The sequence below is a fragment of the Hyla sarda genome, chromosome 5 (genome assembly GCF_029499605.1).
Source record: "Hyla sarda isolate aHylSar1 chromosome 5, aHylSar1.hap1, whole genome shotgun sequence".
NCBI classification, from domain to species: Eukaryota; Metazoa; Chordata; class Amphibia; order Anura; family Hylidae; genus Hyla; species Hyla sarda.
In genome coordinates, this window is record NC_079193.1 from 320,233,836 (window position 1) to 320,250,713 (window position 16,878).

The window sequence follows — 16,878 nt, forward strand, 5'->3', positions numbered from 1 at the left end:
TTGCTTTTTCTCACTTCAACCAGCAGGGGTCAGTCTCCCCTATGCCTTTTTTACATTCACTTTCTTAGCTGCACATTTGCTTCTTTTCTTCTTTTTTTATGGCCTTTCTCCCTTGTGTTGTTTATGTGACGTCACAGTACGGGATATGCTCCTACAGTCCTATCAGCTTGAGTCCCTGCACGTCCCCAGGGCTCACCTGCAATGTACGCAGGGGTGCGCTACCTGCTGTCCAGCCCTTTGCGCAACGGTCCGCGGCCTGGAGGAAAGCTGCTTGTGCGACAGAGTGGGGCCAGCCAGTGTCTACCGGCCACACCACCCTGGGTATGCCCGATCTCGTCTGATCTCGGAAGCCAAGCAGGGTCGGGCTCGGACAGTACTGGGATGGTTGACCTCCTGGGAATACCGGGTGCTGTAGACAGGTTGCGATGTTTCTTTACACTTTCTCCTCTGGCCCAGCCTGGGAAGGCACTTTCCCGAATATCGGGGGGGGGGGGGGGGGAGATTTACGAAAACCTGTTTTGGGGGAAAAGTTGGCCCATTGCCCGTAAGCATCCAATGAGATGGCTTCTTCCAGTTTCAAAAAGGTAGCAAATAAAAAATGAAAAGAAGCAATGTGATCGGTTGCTACGGGCAACTGCTCCGCTTTTTCTCTGCGCAGGTTTTGACGAATCTCCCCCATTCAACTTGGGGCAAGCCAGAGCTGGAAGCCGCAGAGGCCTGTGTGCCGGTTTGCTGCTTGCTACTGTCAGCACACAATCCGTCCATCCAGCTCCGTGTCCCGGCCAGAAAAGCTCATTGCCCCTGCAGCCAGGCATGTGTAAATATAAGAGTTAAAAGCAGCCCAGCCAGGAAAGCAGGCCCAGTGCTGAGCAGCAGGCAGGCAGGCTGCAGAGTAGAAGAGCTGCAAATGAGAGGCTCGTCTCTGCCTACGGCCACACCACCCTGAACACGCCCGATCTCGTCTGATCTCGGAAGCTAAGCAGGGTCGTGCCTGGTTAGTACTTGGATGGGAGACCGCCTGGGAATACCAGGTGCTGTAGGCTTTTTGCTTTTTCTCACTTCAACCAGCAGGGGTCAGTCTCCCCTATGCCTTTTTTACATTCACTTTCTTAGCTGCACATTTGCTTCTTTTCTTCTTTTTTTATGGCCTTTCTCCCTTGTGTTGTTTATGTGACGTCACAGTACGGGATATGCTCCTACAGTCCTATCAGCTTGAGTCCCTGCACGTCCCCAGGGCTCACCTGCAATGTACGCAGGGGTGCGCTACCTGCTGTCCAGCCCTTTGCGCAACGGTCCGCGGCCTGGAGGAAAGCTGCTTGTGCGACAGAGTGGGGCCAGCCAGTGTCTACCGGCCACACCACCCTGGGTATGCCCGATCTCGTCTGATCTCGGAAGCCAAGCAGGGTCGGGCTCGGACAGTACTGGGATGGTTGACCTCCTGGGAATACCGGGTGCTGTAGACAGGTTGCGATGTTTCTTTACACTTTCTCCTCTGGCCCAGCCTGGGAAGGCACTTTCCCGAATATCGGGGGGGGGGGGAGATTTACGAAAACCTGTTTTGGGGGAAAAGTTGGCCCATTGCCCGTAAGCATCCAATGAGATGGCTTCTTCCAGTTTCAAAAAGGTAGCAAATAAAAAATGAAAAGAAGCAATGTGATCGGTTGCTACGGGCAACTGCTCCGCTTTTTCTCTGCGCAGGTTTTGACGAATCTCCCCCATTCAACTTGGGGCAAGCCAGAGCTGGAAGCCGCAGAGGCCTGTGTGCCGGTTTGCTGCTTGCTACTGTCAGCACACAATCCGTCCATCCAGCTCCGTGTCCCGGCCAGAAAAGCTCATTGCCCCTGCAGCCAGGCATGTGTAAATATAAGAGTTAAAAGCAGCCCAGCCAGGAAATGGCCAGGCTTTGAGCAGGCTGAGGCTGAAGGGGCCAGCCCGAGCAAGGGCTCCCTGTGCAAAGCAGTTTGTGTACGTAAGCCATAGAGCCAGTGAGCTGAAGCAGCCTTGGAGCTGGGCTGAGTGCGTGGAAAGGAGGGGGGCAGGAAGCAGGCCCAGTGCTGAGCAGCAGGCAGGCAGGCTGCAGAGTAGAAGAGCTGCAAATGAGAGGCTCGTCTCTGCCTACGGCCACACCACCCTGAACACACCCGATCTCGTCTGATCTCGGAAGCTAAGCAGGGTCGGGCCTGGTTAGTACTTGGATGGGAGACCGCCTGGGAATACCAGGTGCTGTAGGCTTTTTGCTTTTTCTCACTTCAACCAGCAGGGGTCAGTCTCCCCTATGCCTTTTTTACATTCACTTTCTTAGCTGCACATTTGCTTCTTTTCTTCTTTTTTTATGGCCTTTCTCCCTTGTGTTGTTTATGTGACGTCACAGTACGGGATATGCTCCTACAGTCCTATCAGCTTGAGTCCCTGCACGTCCCCAGGGCTCACCTGCAATGTACGCAGGGGTGCGCTACCTGCTGTCCAGCCCTTTGCGCAACGGTCCGCGGCCTGGAGGAAAGCTGCTTGTGCGACAGAGTGGGGCCAGCCAGTGTCTACCGGCCACACCACCCTGGGTATGCCCGATCTCGTCTGATCTCGGAAGCCAAGCAGGGTCGGGCTCGGACAGTACTGGGATGGTTGACCTCCTGGGAATACCGGGTGCTGTAGACAGGTTGCGATGTTTCTTTACACTTTCTCCTCTGGCCCAGCCTGGGAAGGCACTTTCCCGAATATCCGGGGGGGGGGGGGGAGATTTACGAAAACCTGTTTTGGGGGAAAAGTTGGCCCATTGCCCGTAAGCATCCAATGAGATGGCTTCTTCCAGTTTCAAAAAGGTAGCTAATAAAAAATGAAAAGAAGCAATGTGATCGGTTGCTACGGGCAACTGCTCCGCTTTTTCTCTGCGCAGGTTTTGACGAATCTCCCCCATTCAACTTGGGGCAAGCCAGAGCTGGAAGCCGCAGAGGCCTGTGTGCCGGTTTGCTGCTTGCTACTGTCAGCACACAATCCGTCCATCCAGCTCCATGTCCCGGCCAGAAAAGCTCATTGCCCCTGCAGCCAGGCATGTGTAAATATAAGAGTTAAAAGCAGCCCAGCCAGGAAATGGCCAGGCTTTGAGCAGGCTGAGGCTGAAGGGGCCAGCCCGAGCAAGGGCTCCCTGTGCAAAGCAGTTTGTGTACGTAAGCCATAGAGCCAGTGAGCTGAAGCAGCCTTGGAGCTGGGCTGAGTGCGTGGAAAGGAGGGGGGCAGGAAGCAGGCCCAGTGCTGAGCAGCAGGCAGGCAGGCTGCAGAGTAGAAGAGCTGCAAATGAGAGGCTCGTCTCTGCCTACGGCCACACCACCCTGAACACGCCCGATCTCGTCTGATCTCGGAAGCTAAGCAGGGTCGTGCCTGGTTAGTACTTGGATGGGAGACCGCCTGGGAATACCAGGTGCTGTAGGCTTTTTGCTTTTTCTCACTTCAACCAGCAGGGGTCAGTCTCCCCTATGCCTTTTTTACATTCACTTTCTTAGCTGCACATTTGCTTCTTTTCTTCTTTTTTTATGGCCTTTCTCCCTTGTGTTGTTTATGTGACGTCACAGTACGGGATATGCTCCTACAGTCCTATCAGCTTGAGTCCCTGCACGTCCCCAGGGCTCACCTGCAATGTACGCAGGGGTGCGCTACCTGCTGTCCAGCCCTTTGCGCAACGGTCCGCGGCCTGGAGGAAAGCTGCTTGTGCGACAGAGTGGGGCCAGCCAGTGTCTACCGGCCACACCACCCTGGGTATGCCCGATCTCGTCTGATCTCGGAAGCCAAGCAGGGTCGGGCTCGGACAGTACTGGGATGGTTGACCTCCTGGGAATACCGGGTGCTGTAGACAGGTTGCGATGTTTCTTTACACTTTCTCCTCTGGCCCAGCCTGGGAAGGCACTTTCCCGAATATCGGGGGGGGGGGGAGATTTACGAAAACCTGTTTTGGGGGAAAAGTTGGCCCATTGCCCGTAAGCATCCAATGAGATGGCTTCTTCCAGTTTCAAAAAGGTAGCTAATAAAAAAATGAAAAGAAGCAATGTGATCGGTTGCTACGGGCAACTGCTCCGCTTTTTCTCTGCGCAGGTTTTGACGAATCTCCCCCATTCAACTTGGGGCAAGCCAGATCTGGAAGCCGCAGAGGCCTGTGTGCCGGTTTGCTGCTTGCTACTGTCAGCACACAATCCGTCCATCCAGCTCCGTGTCCCGGCCAGAAAAGCTCATTGCCCCTGCAGCCAGGCATGTGTAAATATAAGAGTTAAAAGCAGCCCAGCCAGGAAATGGCCAGGCTTTGAGCAGGCTGAGGCTGAAGGGGCCAGCCCGAGCAAGGGCTCCCTGTGCAAAGCAGTTTGTGTACGTAAGCCATAGAGCCAGTGAGCTGAAGCAGCCTTGGAGCTGGGCTGAGTGCGTGGAAAGGAGGGGGGCAGGAAGCAGGCCCAGTGCTGAGCAGCAGGCAGGCAGGCTGCAGAGTAGAAGAGCTGCAAATGAGAGGCTCGTCTCTGCCTACGGCCACACCACCCTGAACACACCCGATCTCGTCTGATCTCGGAAGCTAAGCAGGGTCGGGCCTGGTTAGTACTTGGATGGGAGACCGCATGGGAATACCAGGTGCTGTAGGCTTTTTGCTTTTTCTCACTTCAACCAGCAGGGGTCAGTCTCCCCTATGCCTTTTTTACATTCACTTTCTTAGCTGCACATTTGCTTCTTTTCTTCTTTTTTTATGGCCTTTCTCCCTTGTGTTGTTTATGTGACGTCACAGTACGGGATATGCTCCTACAGTCCTATCAGCTTGAGTCCCTGCACGTCCCCAGGGCTCACCTGCAATGTACGCAGGGGTGCGCTACCTGCTGTCCAGCCCTTTGCGCAACGGTCCGCGGCCTGGAGGAAAGCTGCTTGTGCGACAGAGTGGGGCCAGCCAGTGTCTACCGGCCACACCACCCTGGGTATGCCCGATCTCGTCTGATCTCGGAAGCCAAGCAGGGTCGGGCTCGGACAGTACTGGGATGGTTGACCTCCTGGGAATACCGGGTGCTGTAGACAGGTTGCGATGTTTCTTTACACTTTCTCCTCTGGCCCAGCCTGGGAAGGCACTTTCCCGAATATCCGGGGGGGGGGGGGAGATTTACGAAAACCTGTTTTGGGGGAAAAGTTGGCCCATTGCCCGTAAGCATCCAATGAGATGGCTTCTTCCAGTTTCAAAAAGGTAGCTAATAAAAAATGAAAAGAAGCAATGTGATCGGTTGCTACGGGCAACTGCTCCGCTTTTTCTCTGCGCAGGTTTTGACGAATCTCCCCCATTCAACTTGGGGCAAGCCAGAGCTGGAAGCCGCAGAGGCCTGTGTGCCGGTTTGCTGCTTGCTACTGTCAGCACACAATCCGTCCATCCAGCTCCATGTCCCGGCCAGAAAAGCTCATTGCCCCTGCAGCCAGGCATGTGTAAATATAAGAGTTAAAAGCAGCCCAGCCAGGAAATGGCCAGGCTTTGAGCAGGCTGAGGCTGAAGGGGCCAGCCCGAGCAAGGGCTCCCTGTGCAAAGCACTTTGTGTACGTAAGCCATAGAGCCAGTGAGCTGAAGCAGCCTTGGAGCTGGGCTGAGTGCGTGGAAAGGAGGGGGGCAGGAAGCAGGCCCAGTGCTGAGCAGCAGGCAGGCAGGCTGCAGAGTAGAAGAGCTGCAAATGAGAGGCTCGTCTCTGCCTACGGCCACACCACCCTGAACACGCCCGATCTCGTCTGATCTCGGAAGCTAAGCAGGGTCGGGCCTGGTTAGTACTTGGATGGGAGACCGCCTGGGAATACCAGGTGCTGTAGGCTTTTTGCTTTTTCTCACTTCAACCAGCAGGGGTCAGTCTCCCCTATGCCTTTTTTACATTCACTTTCTTAGCTGCACATTTGCTTCTTTTCTTCTTTTTTTATGGCCTTTCTCCCTTGTGTTGTTTATGTGACGTCACAGTACGGGATATGCTCCTACAGTCCTATCAGCTTGAGTCCCTGCACGTCCCCAGGGCTCACCTGCAATGTACGCAGGGGTGCGCTACCTGCTGTCCAGCCCTTTGCGCAACGGTCCGCGGCCTGGAGGAAAGCTGCTTGTGCGACAGAGTGGGGCCAGCCAGTGTCTACCGGCCACACCACCCTGGGTATGCCCGATCTCGTCTGATCTCGGAAGCCAAGCAGGGTCGGGCTCGGACAGTACTGGGATGGTTGACCTCCTGGGAATACCGGGTGCTGTAGACAGGTTGCGATGTTTCTTTACACTTTCTCCTCTGGCCCAGCCTGGGAAGGCACTTTCCCGAATATCGGGGGGGGGGGGGGGAGGAGATTTACGAAAACCTGTTTTGGGGGAAAAGTTGGCCCATTGCCCGTAAGCATCCAATGAGATGGCTTCTTCCAGTTTCAAAAAGGTAGCTAATAAAAAATGAAAAGAAGCAATGTGATCGGTTGCTACGGGCAACTGCTCCGCTTTTTCTCTGCGCAGGTTTTGACGAATCTCCCCCATTCAACTTGGGGCAAGCCAGAGCTGGAAGCCGCAGAGGCCTGTGTGCCGGTTTGCTGCTTGCTACTGTCAGCACACAATCCGTCCATCCAGCTCCGTGTCCCGGCCAGAAAAGCTCATTGCCCCTGCAGCCAGGCATGTGTAAATATAAGAGTTAAAAGCAGCCCAGCCAGGAAATGGCCAGGCTTTGAGCAGGCTGAGGCTGAAGGGGCCAGCCCGAGCAAGGGCTCCCTGTGCAAAGCAGTTTGTGTACGTAAGCCATAGAGCCAGTGAGCTGAAGCAGCCTTGGAGCTGGGCTGAGTGCGTGGAAAGGAGGGGGGCAGGAAGCAGGCCCAGTGCTGAGCAGCAGGCAGGCAGGCAGGCTGCAGAGTAGAAGAGCTGCAAATGAGAGGCTCGTCTCTGCCTACGGCCACACCACCCTGAACACGCCCGATCTCGTCTGATCTCGGAAGCTAAGCAGGGTCGGGCCTGGTTAGTACTTGGATGGGAGACCGCCTGGGAATACCAGGTGCTGTAGGCTTTTTGCTTTTTCTCACTTCAACCAGCAGGGGTCAGTCTCCCCTATGCCTTTTTTACATTCACTTTCTTAGCTGCACATTTGCTTCTTTTCTTCTTTTTTTATGGCCTTTCTCCCTTGTGTTGTTTATGTGACGTCACAGTACGGGATATGCTCCTACAGTCCTATCAGCTTGAGTCCCTGCACGTCCCCAGGGCTCACCTGCAATGTACGCAGGGGTGCGCTACCTGCTGTCCAGCCCTTTGCGCAACGGTCCGCGGCCTGGAGGAAAGCTGCTTGTGCGACAGAGTGGGGCCAGCCAGTGTCTACCGGCCACACCACCCTGGGTATGCCCGATCTCGTCTGATCTCGGAAGCCAAGCAGGGTCGGGCTCGGACAGTACTGGGATGGTTGACCTCCTGGGAATACCGGGTGCTGTAGACAGGTTGCGATGTTTCTTTACACTTTCTCCTCTGGCCCAGCCTGGGAAGGCACTTTCCCGAATATCCGGGGGGGGGGGGAGATTTACGAAAACCTGTTTTGGGGGAAAAGTTGGCCCATTGCCCGTAAGCATCCAATGAGATGGCTTCTTCCAGTTTCAAAAAGGTAGCTAATAAAAAAATGAAAAGAAGCAATGTGATCGGTTGCTACGGGCAACTGCTCCGCTTTTTCTCTGCGCAGGTTTTGACGAATCTCCCCCATTCAACTTGGGGCAAGCCAGAGCTGGAAGCCGCAGAGGCCTGTGTGCCGGTTTGCTGCTTGCTACTGTCAGCACACAATCCGTCCATCCAGCTCCGTGTCCCGGCCAGAAAAGCTCATTGCCCCTGCAGCCAGGCATGTGTAAATATAAGAGTTAAAAGCAGCCCAGCCAGGAAATGGCCAGGCTTTGAGCAGGCTGAGGCTGAAGGGGCCAGCCCGAGCAAGGGCTCCCTGTGCAAAGCAGTTTGTGTACGTAAGCCATAGAGCCAGTGAGCTGAAGCAGCCTTGGAGCTGGGCTGAGTGCGTGGAAAGGAGGGGGGCAGGAAGCAGGCCCAGTGCTGAGCAGCAGGCAGGCAGGCAGGCTGCAGAGTAGAAGAGCTGCAAATGAGAGGCTCGTCTCTGCCTACGGCCACACCACCCTGAACACGCCCGATCTCGTCTGATCTCGGAAGCTAAGCAGGGTCGGGCCTGGTTAGTACTTGGATGGGAGACCGCCTGGGAATACCAGGTGCTGTAGGCTTTTTGCTTTTTCTCACTTCAACCAGCAGGGGTCAGTCTCCCCTATGCCTTTTTTACATTCACTTTCTTAGCTGCACATTTGCTTCTTTTCTTCTTTTTTTATGGCCTTTCTCCCTTGTGTTGTTTATGTGACGTCACAGTACGGGATATGCTCCTACAGTCCTATCAGCTTGAGTCCCTGCACGTCCCCAGGGCTCACCTGCAATGTACGCAGGGGTGCGCTACCTGCTGTCCAGCCCTTTGCGCAACGGTCCGCGGCCTGGAGGAAAGCTGCTTGTGCGACAGAGTGGGGCCAGCCAGTGTCTACCGGCCACACCACCCTGGGTATGCCCGATCTCGTCTGATCTCGGAAGCCAAGCAGGGTCGGGCTCGGACAGTACTGGGATGGTTGACCTCCTGGGAATACCGGGTGCTGTAGACAGGTTGCGATGTTTCTTTACACTTTCTCCTCTGGCCCAGCCTGGGAAGGCACTTTCCCGAATATCCGGGGGGGGGGGGGGGGGGGGAGATTTACGAAAACCTGTTTTGGGGGAAAAGTTGGCCCATTGCCCGTAAGCATCCAATGAGATGGCTTCTTCCAGTTTCAAAAAGGTAGCTAATAAAAAAATGAAAAGAAGCAATGTGATCGGTTGCTACGGGCAACTGCTCCGCTTTTTCTCTGCGCAGGTTTTGACGAATCTCCCCCATTCAACTTGGGGCAAGCCAGAGCTGGAAGCCGCAGAGGCCTGTGTGCCGGTTTGCTGCTTGCTACTGTCAGCACACAATCCGTCCATCCAGCTCCGTGTCCCGGCCAGAAAAGCTCATTGCCCCTGCAGCCAGGCATGTGTAAATATAAGAGTTAAAAGCAGCCCAGCCAGGAAATGGCCAGGCTTTGAGCAGGCTGAGGCTGAAGGGGCCAGCCCGAGCAAGGGCTCCCTGTGCAAAGCAGTTTGTGTACGTAAGCCATAGAGCCAGTGAGCTGAAGCAGCCTTGGAGCTGGGCTGAGTGCGTGGAAAGGAGGGGGGCAGGAAGCAGGCCCAGTGCTGAGCAGCAGGCAGGCAGGCAGGCTGCAGAGTAGAAGAGCTGCAAATGAGAGGCTCGTCTCTGCCTACGGCCACACCACCCTGAACACGCCCGATCTCGTCTGATCTCGGAAGCTAAGCAGGGTCGGGCCTGGTTAGTACTTGGATGGGAGACCGCCTGGGAATACCAGGTGCTGTAGGCTTTTTGCTTTTTCTCACTTCAACCAGCAGGGGTCAGTCTCCCCTATGCCTTTTTTACATTCACTTTCTTAGCTGCACATTTGCTTCTTTTCTTCTTTTTTTATGGCCTTTCTCCCTTGTGTTGTTTATGTGACGTCACAGTACGGGATATGCTCCTACAGTCCTATCAGCTTGAGTCCCTGCACGTCCCCAGGGCTCACCTGCAATGTACGCAGGGGTGCGCTACCTGCTGTCCAGCCCTTTGCGCAACGGTCCGCGGCCTGGAGGAAAGCTGCTTGTGCGACAGAGTGGGGCCAGCCAGTGTCTACCGGCCACACCACCCTGGGTATGCCCGATCTCGTCTGATCTCGGAAGCCAAGCAGGGTCGGGCTCGGACAGTACTGGGATGGTTGACCTCCTGGGAATACCGGGTGCTGTAGACAGGTTGCGATGTTTCTTTACACTTTCTCCTCTGGCCCAGCCTGGGAAGGCACTTTCCCGAATATCCGGGGGGGGGGGGGAGATTTACGAAAACCTGTTTTGGGGGAAAAGTTGGCCCATTGCCCGTAAGCATCCAATGAGATGGCTTCTTCCAGTTTCAAAAAGGTAGCTAATAAAAAAATGAAAAGAAGCAATGTGATCGGTTGCTACGGGCAACTGCTCCGCTTTTTCTCTGCGCAGGTTTTGACGAATCTCCCCCATTCAACTTGGGGCAAGCCAGAGCTGGAAGCCGCAGAGGCCTGTGTGCCGGTTTGCTGCTTGCTACTGTCAGCACACAATCCGTCCATCCAGCTCCATGTCCCGGCCAGAAAAGCTCATTGCCCCTGCAGCCAGGCATGTGTAAATATAAGAGTTAAAAGCAGCCCAGCCAGGAAATGGCCAGGCTTTGAGCAGGCTGAGGCTGAAGGGGCCAGCCCGAGCAAGGGCTCCCTGTGCAAAGCACTTTGTGTACGTAAGCCATAGAGCCAGTGAGCTGAAGCAGCCTTGGAGCTGGGCTGAGTGCGTGGAAAGGAGGGGGGCAGGAAGCAGGCCCAGTGCTGAGCAGCAGGCAGGCAGGCTGCAGAGTAGAAGAGCTGCAAATGAGAGGCTCGTCTCTGCCTACGGCCACACCACCCTGAACACGCCCGATCTCGTCTGATCTCGGAAGCTAAGCAGGGTCGGGCCTGGTTAGTACTTGGATGGGAGACCGCCTGGGAATACCAGGTGCTGTAGGCTTTTTGCTTTTTCTCACTTCAACCAGCAGGGGTCAGTCTCCCCTATGCCTTTTTTACATTCACTTTCTTAGCTGCACATTTGCTTCTTTTCTTCTTTTTTTATGGCCTTTCTCCCTTGTGTTGTTTATGTGACGTCACAGTACGGGATATGCTCCTACAGTCCTATCAGCTTGAGTCCCTGCACGTCCCCAGGGCTCACCTGCAATGTACGCAGGGGTGCGCTACCTGCTGTCCAGCCCTTTGCGCAACGGTCCGCGGCCTGGAGGAAAGCTGCTTGTGCGACAGAGTGGGGCCAGCCAGTGTCTACCGGCCACACCACCCTGGGTATGCCCGATCTCGTCTGATCTCGGAAGCCAAGCAGGGTCGGGCTCGGACAGTACTGGGATGGTTGACCTCCTGGGAATACCGGGTGCTGTAGACAGGTTGCGATGTTTCTTTACACTTTCTCCTCTGGCCCAGCCTGGGAAGGCACTTTCCCGAATATCGGGGGGGGGGGGGGGAGGAGATTTACGAAAACCTGTTTTGGGGGAAAAGTTGGCCCATTGCCCGTAAGCATCCAATGAGATGGCTTCTTCCAGTTTCAAAAAGGTAGCTAATAAAAAATGAAAAGAAGCAATGTGATCGGTTGCTACGGGCAACTGCTCCGCTTTTTCTCTGCGCAGGTTTTGACGAATCTCCCCCATTCAACTTGGGGCAAGCCAGAGCTGGAAGCCGCAGAGGCCTGTGTGCCGGTTTGCTGCTTGCTACTGTCAGCACACAATCCGTCCATCCAGCTCCGTGTCCCGGCCAGAAAAGCTCATTGCCCCTGCAGCCAGGCATGTGTAAATATAAGAGTTAAAAGCAGCCCAGCCAGGAAATGGCCAGGCTTTGAGCAGGCTGAGGCTGAAGGGGCCAGCCCGAGCAAGGGCTCCCTGTGCAAAGCAGTTTGTGTACGTAAGCCATAGAGCCAGTGAGCTGAAGCAGCCTTGGAGCTGGGCTGAGTGCGTGGAAAGGAGGGGGGCAGGAAGCAGGCCCAGTGCTGAGCAGCAGGCAGGCAGGCAGGCTGCAGAGTAGAAGAGCTGCAAATGAGAGGCTCGTCTCTGCCTACGGCCACACCACCCTGAACACGCCCGATCTCGTCTGATCTCGAAAGCTAAGCAGGGTCGGGCCTGGTTAGTACTTGGATGGGAGACCGCCTGGGAATACCAGGTGCTGTAGGCTTTTTGCTTTTTCTCACTTCAACCAGCAGGGGTCAGTCTCCCCTATGCCTTTTTTACATTCACTTTCTTAGCTGCACATTTGCTTCTTTTCTTCTTTTTTTATGGCCTTTCTCCCTTGTGTTGTTTATGTGACGTCACAGTACGGGATATGCTCCTACAGTCCTATCAGCTTGAGTCCCTGCACGTCCCCAGGGCTCACCTGCAATGTACGCAGGGGTGCGCTACCTGCTGTCCAGCCCTTTGCGCAACGGTCCGCGGCCTGGAGGAAAGCTGCTTGTGCGACAGAGTGGGGCCAGCCAGTGTCTACCGGCCACACCACCCTGGGTATGCCCGATCTCGTCTGATCTCGGAAGCCAAGCAGGGTCGGGCTCGGACAGTACTGGGATGGTTGACCTCCTGGGAATACCGGGTGCTGTAGACAGGTTGCGATGTTTCTTTACACTTTCTCCTCTGGCCCAGCCTGGGAAGGCACTTTCCCGAATATCCGGGGGGGGGGGGAGATTTACGAAAACCTGTTTTGGGGGAAAAGTTGGCCCATTGCCCGTAAGCATCCAATGAGATGGCTTCTTCCAGTTTCAAAAAGGTAGCTAATAAAAAAATGAAAAGAAGCAATGTGATCGGTTGCTACGGGCAACTGCTCCGCTTTTTCTCTGCGCAGGTTTTGACGAATCTCCCCCATTCAACTTGGGGCAAGCCAGAGCTGGAAGCCGCAGAGGCCTGTGTGCCGGTTTGCTGCTTGCTACTGTCAGCACACAATCCGTCCATCCAGCTCCATGTCCCGGCCAGAAAAGCTCATTGCCCCTGCAGCCAGGCATGTGTAAATATAAGAGTTAAAAGCAGCCCAGCCAGGAAATGGCCAGGCTTTGAGCAGGCTGAGGCTGAAGGGGCCAGCCCGAGCAAGGGCTCCCTGTGCAAAGCACTTTGTGTACGTAAGCCATAGAGCCAGTGAGCTGAAGCAGCCTTGGAGCTGGGCTGAGTGCGTGGAAAGGAGGGGGGCAGGAAGCAGGCCCAGTGCTGAGCAGCAGGCAGGCAGGCTGCAGAGTAGAAGAGCTGCAAATGAGAGGCTCGTCTCTGCCTACGGCCACACCACCCTGAACACGCCCGATCTCGTCTGATCTCGGAAGCTAAGCAGGGTCGGGCCTGGTTAGTACTTGGATGGGAGACCGCCTGGGAATACCAGGTGCTGTAGGCTTTTTGCTTTTTCTCACTTCAACCAGCAGGGGTCAGTCTCCCCTATGCCTTTTTTACATTCACTTTCTTAGCTGCACATTTGCTTCTTTTCTTCTTTTTTTATGGCCTTTCTCCCTTGTGTTGTTTATGTGACGTCACAGTACGGGATATGCTCCTACAGTCCTATCAGCTTGAGTCCCTGCACGTCCCCAGGGCTCACCTGCAATGTACGCAGGGGTGCGCTACCTGCTGTCCAGCCCTTTGCGCAACGGTCCGCGGCCTGGAGGAAAGCTGCTTGTGCGACAGAGTGGGGCCAGCCAGTGTCTACCGGCCACACCACCCTGGGTATGCCCGATCTCGTCTGATCTCGGAAGCCAAGCAGGGTCGGGCTCGGACAGTACTGGGATGGTTGACCTCCTGGGAATACCGGGTGCTGTAGACAGGTTGCGATGTTTCTTTACACTTTCTCCTCTGGCCCAGCCTGGGAAGGCACTTTCCCGAATATCGGGGGGGGGGGGGGAGGAGATTTACGAAAACCTGTTTTGGGGGAAAAGTTGGCCCATTGCCCGTAAGCATCCAATGAGATGGCTTCTTCCAGTTTCAAAAAGGTAGCTAATAAAAAATGAAAAGAAGCAATGTGATCGGTTGCTACGGGCAACTGCTCCGCTTTTTCTCTGCGCAGGTTTTGACGAATCTCCCCCATTCAACTTGGGGCAAGCCAGAGCTGGAAGCCGCAGAGGCCTGTGTGCCGGTTTGCTGCTTGCTACTGTCAGCACACAATCCGTCCATCCAGCTCCGTGTCCCGGCCAGAAAAGCTCATTGCCCCTGCAGCCAGGCATGTGTAAATATAAGAGTTAAAAGCAGCCCAGCCAGGAAATGGCCAGGCTTTGAGCAGGCTGAGGCTGAAGGGGCCAGCCCGAGCAAGGGCTCCCTGTGCAAAGCAGTTTGTGTACGTAAGCCATAGAGCCAGTGAGCTGAAGCAGCCTTGGAGCTGGGCTGAGTGCGTGGAAAGGAGGGGGGCAGGAAGCAGGCCCAGTGCTGAGCAGCAGGCAGGCAGGCAGGCTGCAGAGTAGAAGAGCTGCAAATGAGAGGCTCGTCTCTGCCTACGGCCACACCACCCTGAACACGCCCGATCTCGTCTGATCTCGGAAGCTAAGCAGGGTCGGGCCTGGTTAGTACTTGGATGGGAGACCGCCTGGGAATACCAGGTGCTGTAGGCTTTTTGCTTTTTCTCACTTCAACCAGCAGGGGTCAGTCTCCCCTATGCCTTTTTTACATTCACTTTCTTAGCTGCACATTTGCTTCTTTTCTTCTTTTTTTATGGCCTTTCTCCCTTGTGTTGTTTATGTGACGTCACAGTACGGGATATGCTCCTACAGTCCTATCAGCTTGAGTCCCTGCACGTCCCCAGGGCTCACCTGCAATGTACGCAGGGGTGCGCTACCTGCTGTCCAGCCCTTTGCGCAACGGTCCGCGGCCTGGAGGAAAGCTGCTTGTGCGACAGAGTGGGGCCAGCCAGTGTCTACCGGCCACACCACCCTGGGTATGCCCGATCTCGTCTGATCTCGGAAGCCAAGCAGGGTCGGGCTCGGACAGTACTGGGATGGTTGACCTCCTGGGAATACCGGGTGCTGTAGACAGGTTGCGATGTTTCTTTACACTTTCTCCTCTGGCCCAGCCTGGGAAGGCACTTTCCCGAATATCCGGGGGGGGGGGAGATTTACGAAAACCTGTTTTGGGGGAAAAGTTGGCCCATTGCCCGTAAGCATCCAATGAGATGGCTTCTTCCAGTTTCAAAAAGGTAGCTAATAAAAAAATGAAAAGAAGCAATGTGATCGGTTGCTACGGGCAACTGCTCCGCTTTTTCTCTGCGCAGGTTTTGACGAATCTCCCCCATTCAACTTGGGGCAAGCCAGAGCTGGAAGCCGCAGAGGCCTGTGTGCCGGTTTGCTGCTTGCTACTGTCAGCACACAATCCGTCCATCCAGCTCCATGTCCCGGCCAGAAAAGCTCATTGCCCCTGCAGCCAGGCATGTGTAAATATAAGAGTTAAAAGCAGCCCAGCCAGGAAATGGCCAGGCTTTGAGCAGGCTGAGGCTGAAGGGGCCAGCCCGAGCAAGGGCTCCCTGTGCAAAGCACTTTGTGTACGTAAGCCATAGAGCCAGTGAGCTGAAGCAGCCTTGGAGCTGGGCTGAGTGCGTGGAAAGGAGGGGGGCAGGAAGCAGGCCCAGTGCTGAGCAGCAGGCAGGCAGGCAGGCTGCAGAGTAGAAGAGCTGCAAATGAGAGGCTCGTCTCTGCCTACGGCCACACCACCCTGAACACGCCCGATCTCGTCTGATCTCGGAAGCTAAGCAGGGTCGGGCCTGGTTAGTACTTGGATGGGAGACCGCCTGGGAATACCAGGTGCTGTAGGCTTTTTGCTTTTTCTCACTTCAACCAGCAGGGGTCAGTCTCCCCTATGCCTTTTTTACATTCACTTTCTTAGCTGCACATTTGCTTCTTTTCTTCTTTTTTTATGGCCTTTCTCCCTTGTGTTGTTTATGTGACGTCACAGTACGGGATATGCTCCTACAGTCCTATCAGCTTGAGTCCCTGCACGTCCCCAGGGCTCACCTGCAATGTACGCAGGGGTGCGCTACCTGCTGTCCAGCCCTTTGCGCAACGGTCCGCGGCCTGGAGGAAAGCTGCTTGTGCGACAGAGTGGGGCCAGCCAGTGTCTACCGGCCACACCACCCTGGGTATGCCCGATCTCGTCTGATCTCGGAAGCCAAGCAGGGTCGGGCTCGGACAGTACTGGGATGGTTGACCTCCTGGGAATACCGGGTGCTGTAGACAGGTTGCGATGTTTCTTTACACTTTCTCCTCTGGCCCAGCCTGGGAAGGCACTTTCCCGAATATCGGGGGGGGGGGGGGGGGGGAGATTTACGAAAACCTGTTTTGGGGGAAAAGTTGGCCCATTGCCCGTAAGCATCCAATGAGATGGCTTCTTCCAGTTTCAAAAAGGTAGCAAATAAAAAATGAAAAGAAGCAATGTGATCGGTTGCTACGGGCAACTGCTCCGCTTTTTCTCTGCGCAGGTTTTGACGAATCTCCCCCATTCAACTTGGGGCAAGCCAGAGCTGGAAGCCGCAGAGGCCTGTGTGCCGGTTTGCTGCTTGCTACTGTCAGCACACAATCCGTCCATCCAGCTCCGTGTCCCGGCCAGAAAAGCTCATTGCCCCTGCAGCCAGGCATGTGTAAATATAAGAGTTAAAAGCAGCCCAGCCAGGAAAGCAGGCCCAGTGCTGAGCAGCAGGCAGGCAGGCTGCAGAGTAGAAGAGCTGCAAATGAGAGGCTCGTCTCTGCCTACGGCCACACCACCCTGAACACGCCCGATCTCGTCTGATCTCGGAAGCTAAGCAGGGTCGGGCCTGGTTAGTACTTGGATGGGAGACCGCCTGGGAATACCAGGTGCTGTAGGCTTTTTGCTTTTTCTCACTTCAACCAGCAGGGGTCAGTCTCCCCTATGCCTTTTTTACATTCACTTTCTTAGCTGCACATTTGCTTCTTTTCTTCTTTTTTTATGGCCTTTCTCCCTTGTGTTGTTTATGTGACGTCACAGTACGGGATATGCTCCTACAGTCCTATCAGCTTGAGTCCCTGCACGTCCCCAGGGCTCACCTGCAATGTACGCAGGGGTGCGCTACCTGCTGTCCAGCCCTTTGCGCAACGGTCCGCGGCCTGGAGGAAAGCTGCTTGTGCGACAGAGTGGGGCCAGCCAGTGTCTACCGGCCACACCACCCTGGGTATGCCCGATCTCGTCTGATCTCGGAAGCCAAGCAGGGTCGGGCTCGGACAGTACTGGGATGGTTGACCTCCTGGGAATACCGGGTGCTGTAGACAGGTTGCGATGTTTCTTTACACTTTCTCCTCTGGCC

General features: G+C 55.2%; 14 non-coding genes and 15 pseudogenes across 14 annotated transcripts; all 29 read left to right on the forward strand.

Annotated features, from left to right (window-relative positions):
* The first annotated feature begins 298 nt into the window (after window positions 1-298).
* Window positions 299-418, forward strand: LOC130275046 (5S ribosomal RNA; annotated as a pseudogene).
* A 506-nt stretch (window positions 419-924) lies between these two features.
* LOC130274906 (5S ribosomal RNA) lies at window positions 925-1,043 on the forward strand. The gene has a single exon (XR_008844614.1). It is a non-coding gene; the product is annotated as a 5S ribosomal RNA (ribosomal RNA).
* A 300-nt stretch (window positions 1,044-1,343) lies between these two features.
* On the forward strand, window positions 1,344-1,463 carry LOC130275047 (5S ribosomal RNA; annotated as a pseudogene).
* A 650-nt stretch (window positions 1,464-2,113) lies between these two features.
* LOC130275103 (5S ribosomal RNA) lies at window positions 2,114-2,232 on the forward strand. Its single transcript, XR_008844677.1, has one exon. It is a non-coding gene; the product is annotated as a 5S ribosomal RNA (ribosomal RNA).
* Window positions 2,233-2,532: 300 nt separating this feature from the next.
* Window positions 2,533-2,652, forward strand: LOC130275048 (5S ribosomal RNA; annotated as a pseudogene).
* Window positions 2,653-3,305: 653 nt separating this feature from the next.
* On the forward strand, window positions 3,306-3,424 carry LOC130274907 (5S ribosomal RNA). Its single transcript, XR_008844615.1, has one exon. It is a non-coding gene; the product is annotated as a 5S ribosomal RNA (ribosomal RNA).
* A 300-nt stretch (window positions 3,425-3,724) lies between these two features.
* LOC130275049 (5S ribosomal RNA) lies at window positions 3,725-3,844 on the forward strand (annotated as a pseudogene).
* Window positions 3,845-4,495: 651 nt separating this feature from the next.
* LOC130275207 (5S ribosomal RNA) lies at window positions 4,496-4,614 on the forward strand. Its single transcript, XR_008844701.1, has one exon. It is a non-coding gene; the product is annotated as a 5S ribosomal RNA (ribosomal RNA).
* Window positions 4,615-4,914: 300 nt separating this feature from the next.
* Window positions 4,915-5,034, forward strand: LOC130275050 (5S ribosomal RNA; annotated as a pseudogene).
* Window positions 5,035-5,686: 652 nt separating this feature from the next.
* LOC130274768 (5S ribosomal RNA) lies at window positions 5,687-5,805 on the forward strand. Its single transcript, XR_008844481.1, has one exon. It is a non-coding gene; the product is annotated as a 5S ribosomal RNA (ribosomal RNA).
* A 300-nt stretch (window positions 5,806-6,105) lies between these two features.
* On the forward strand, window positions 6,106-6,225 carry LOC130275051 (5S ribosomal RNA; annotated as a pseudogene).
* A 660-nt stretch (window positions 6,226-6,885) lies between these two features.
* Window positions 6,886-7,004, forward strand: LOC130274774 (5S ribosomal RNA). Its single transcript, XR_008844487.1, has one exon. It is a non-coding gene; the product is annotated as a 5S ribosomal RNA (ribosomal RNA).
* Window positions 7,005-7,304: 300 nt separating this feature from the next.
* On the forward strand, window positions 7,305-7,424 carry LOC130275052 (5S ribosomal RNA; annotated as a pseudogene).
* Window positions 7,425-8,080: 656 nt separating this feature from the next.
* On the forward strand, window positions 8,081-8,199 carry LOC130274776 (5S ribosomal RNA). Its single transcript, XR_008844489.1, has one exon. It is a non-coding gene; the product is annotated as a 5S ribosomal RNA (ribosomal RNA).
* A 300-nt stretch (window positions 8,200-8,499) lies between these two features.
* On the forward strand, window positions 8,500-8,619 carry LOC130275054 (5S ribosomal RNA; annotated as a pseudogene).
* Window positions 8,620-9,283: 664 nt separating this feature from the next.
* LOC130274777 (5S ribosomal RNA) lies at window positions 9,284-9,402 on the forward strand. The gene has a single exon (XR_008844490.1). It is a non-coding gene; the product is annotated as a 5S ribosomal RNA (ribosomal RNA).
* A 300-nt stretch (window positions 9,403-9,702) lies between these two features.
* LOC130275055 (5S ribosomal RNA) lies at window positions 9,703-9,822 on the forward strand (annotated as a pseudogene).
* Window positions 9,823-10,475: 653 nt separating this feature from the next.
* Window positions 10,476-10,594, forward strand: LOC130274778 (5S ribosomal RNA). The gene has a single exon (XR_008844491.1). It is a non-coding gene; the product is annotated as a 5S ribosomal RNA (ribosomal RNA).
* A 300-nt stretch (window positions 10,595-10,894) lies between these two features.
* On the forward strand, window positions 10,895-11,014 carry LOC130275056 (5S ribosomal RNA; annotated as a pseudogene).
* Window positions 11,015-11,674: 660 nt separating this feature from the next.
* Window positions 11,675-11,793, forward strand: LOC130274890 (5S ribosomal RNA). Its single transcript, XR_008844598.1, has one exon. It is a non-coding gene; the product is annotated as a 5S ribosomal RNA (ribosomal RNA).
* Window positions 11,794-12,093: 300 nt separating this feature from the next.
* Window positions 12,094-12,213, forward strand: LOC130275057 (5S ribosomal RNA; annotated as a pseudogene).
* A 652-nt stretch (window positions 12,214-12,865) lies between these two features.
* LOC130274779 (5S ribosomal RNA) lies at window positions 12,866-12,984 on the forward strand. The gene has a single exon (XR_008844492.1). It is a non-coding gene; the product is annotated as a 5S ribosomal RNA (ribosomal RNA).
* Window positions 12,985-13,284: 300 nt separating this feature from the next.
* LOC130275058 (5S ribosomal RNA) lies at window positions 13,285-13,404 on the forward strand (annotated as a pseudogene).
* Window positions 13,405-14,063: 659 nt separating this feature from the next.
* LOC130274780 (5S ribosomal RNA) lies at window positions 14,064-14,182 on the forward strand. Its single transcript, XR_008844493.1, has one exon. It is a non-coding gene; the product is annotated as a 5S ribosomal RNA (ribosomal RNA).
* A 300-nt stretch (window positions 14,183-14,482) lies between these two features.
* LOC130275059 (5S ribosomal RNA) lies at window positions 14,483-14,602 on the forward strand (annotated as a pseudogene).
* Window positions 14,603-15,257: 655 nt separating this feature from the next.
* Window positions 15,258-15,376, forward strand: LOC130274781 (5S ribosomal RNA). Its single transcript, XR_008844494.1, has one exon. It is a non-coding gene; the product is annotated as a 5S ribosomal RNA (ribosomal RNA).
* A 300-nt stretch (window positions 15,377-15,676) lies between these two features.
* Window positions 15,677-15,796, forward strand: LOC130275060 (5S ribosomal RNA; annotated as a pseudogene).
* A 508-nt stretch (window positions 15,797-16,304) lies between these two features.
* On the forward strand, window positions 16,305-16,423 carry LOC130274782 (5S ribosomal RNA). Its single transcript, XR_008844495.1, has one exon. It is a non-coding gene; the product is annotated as a 5S ribosomal RNA (ribosomal RNA).
* Window positions 16,424-16,723: 300 nt separating this feature from the next.
* LOC130275061 (5S ribosomal RNA) lies at window positions 16,724-16,843 on the forward strand (annotated as a pseudogene).
* Window positions 16,844-16,878: the final 35 nt, after the last annotated feature.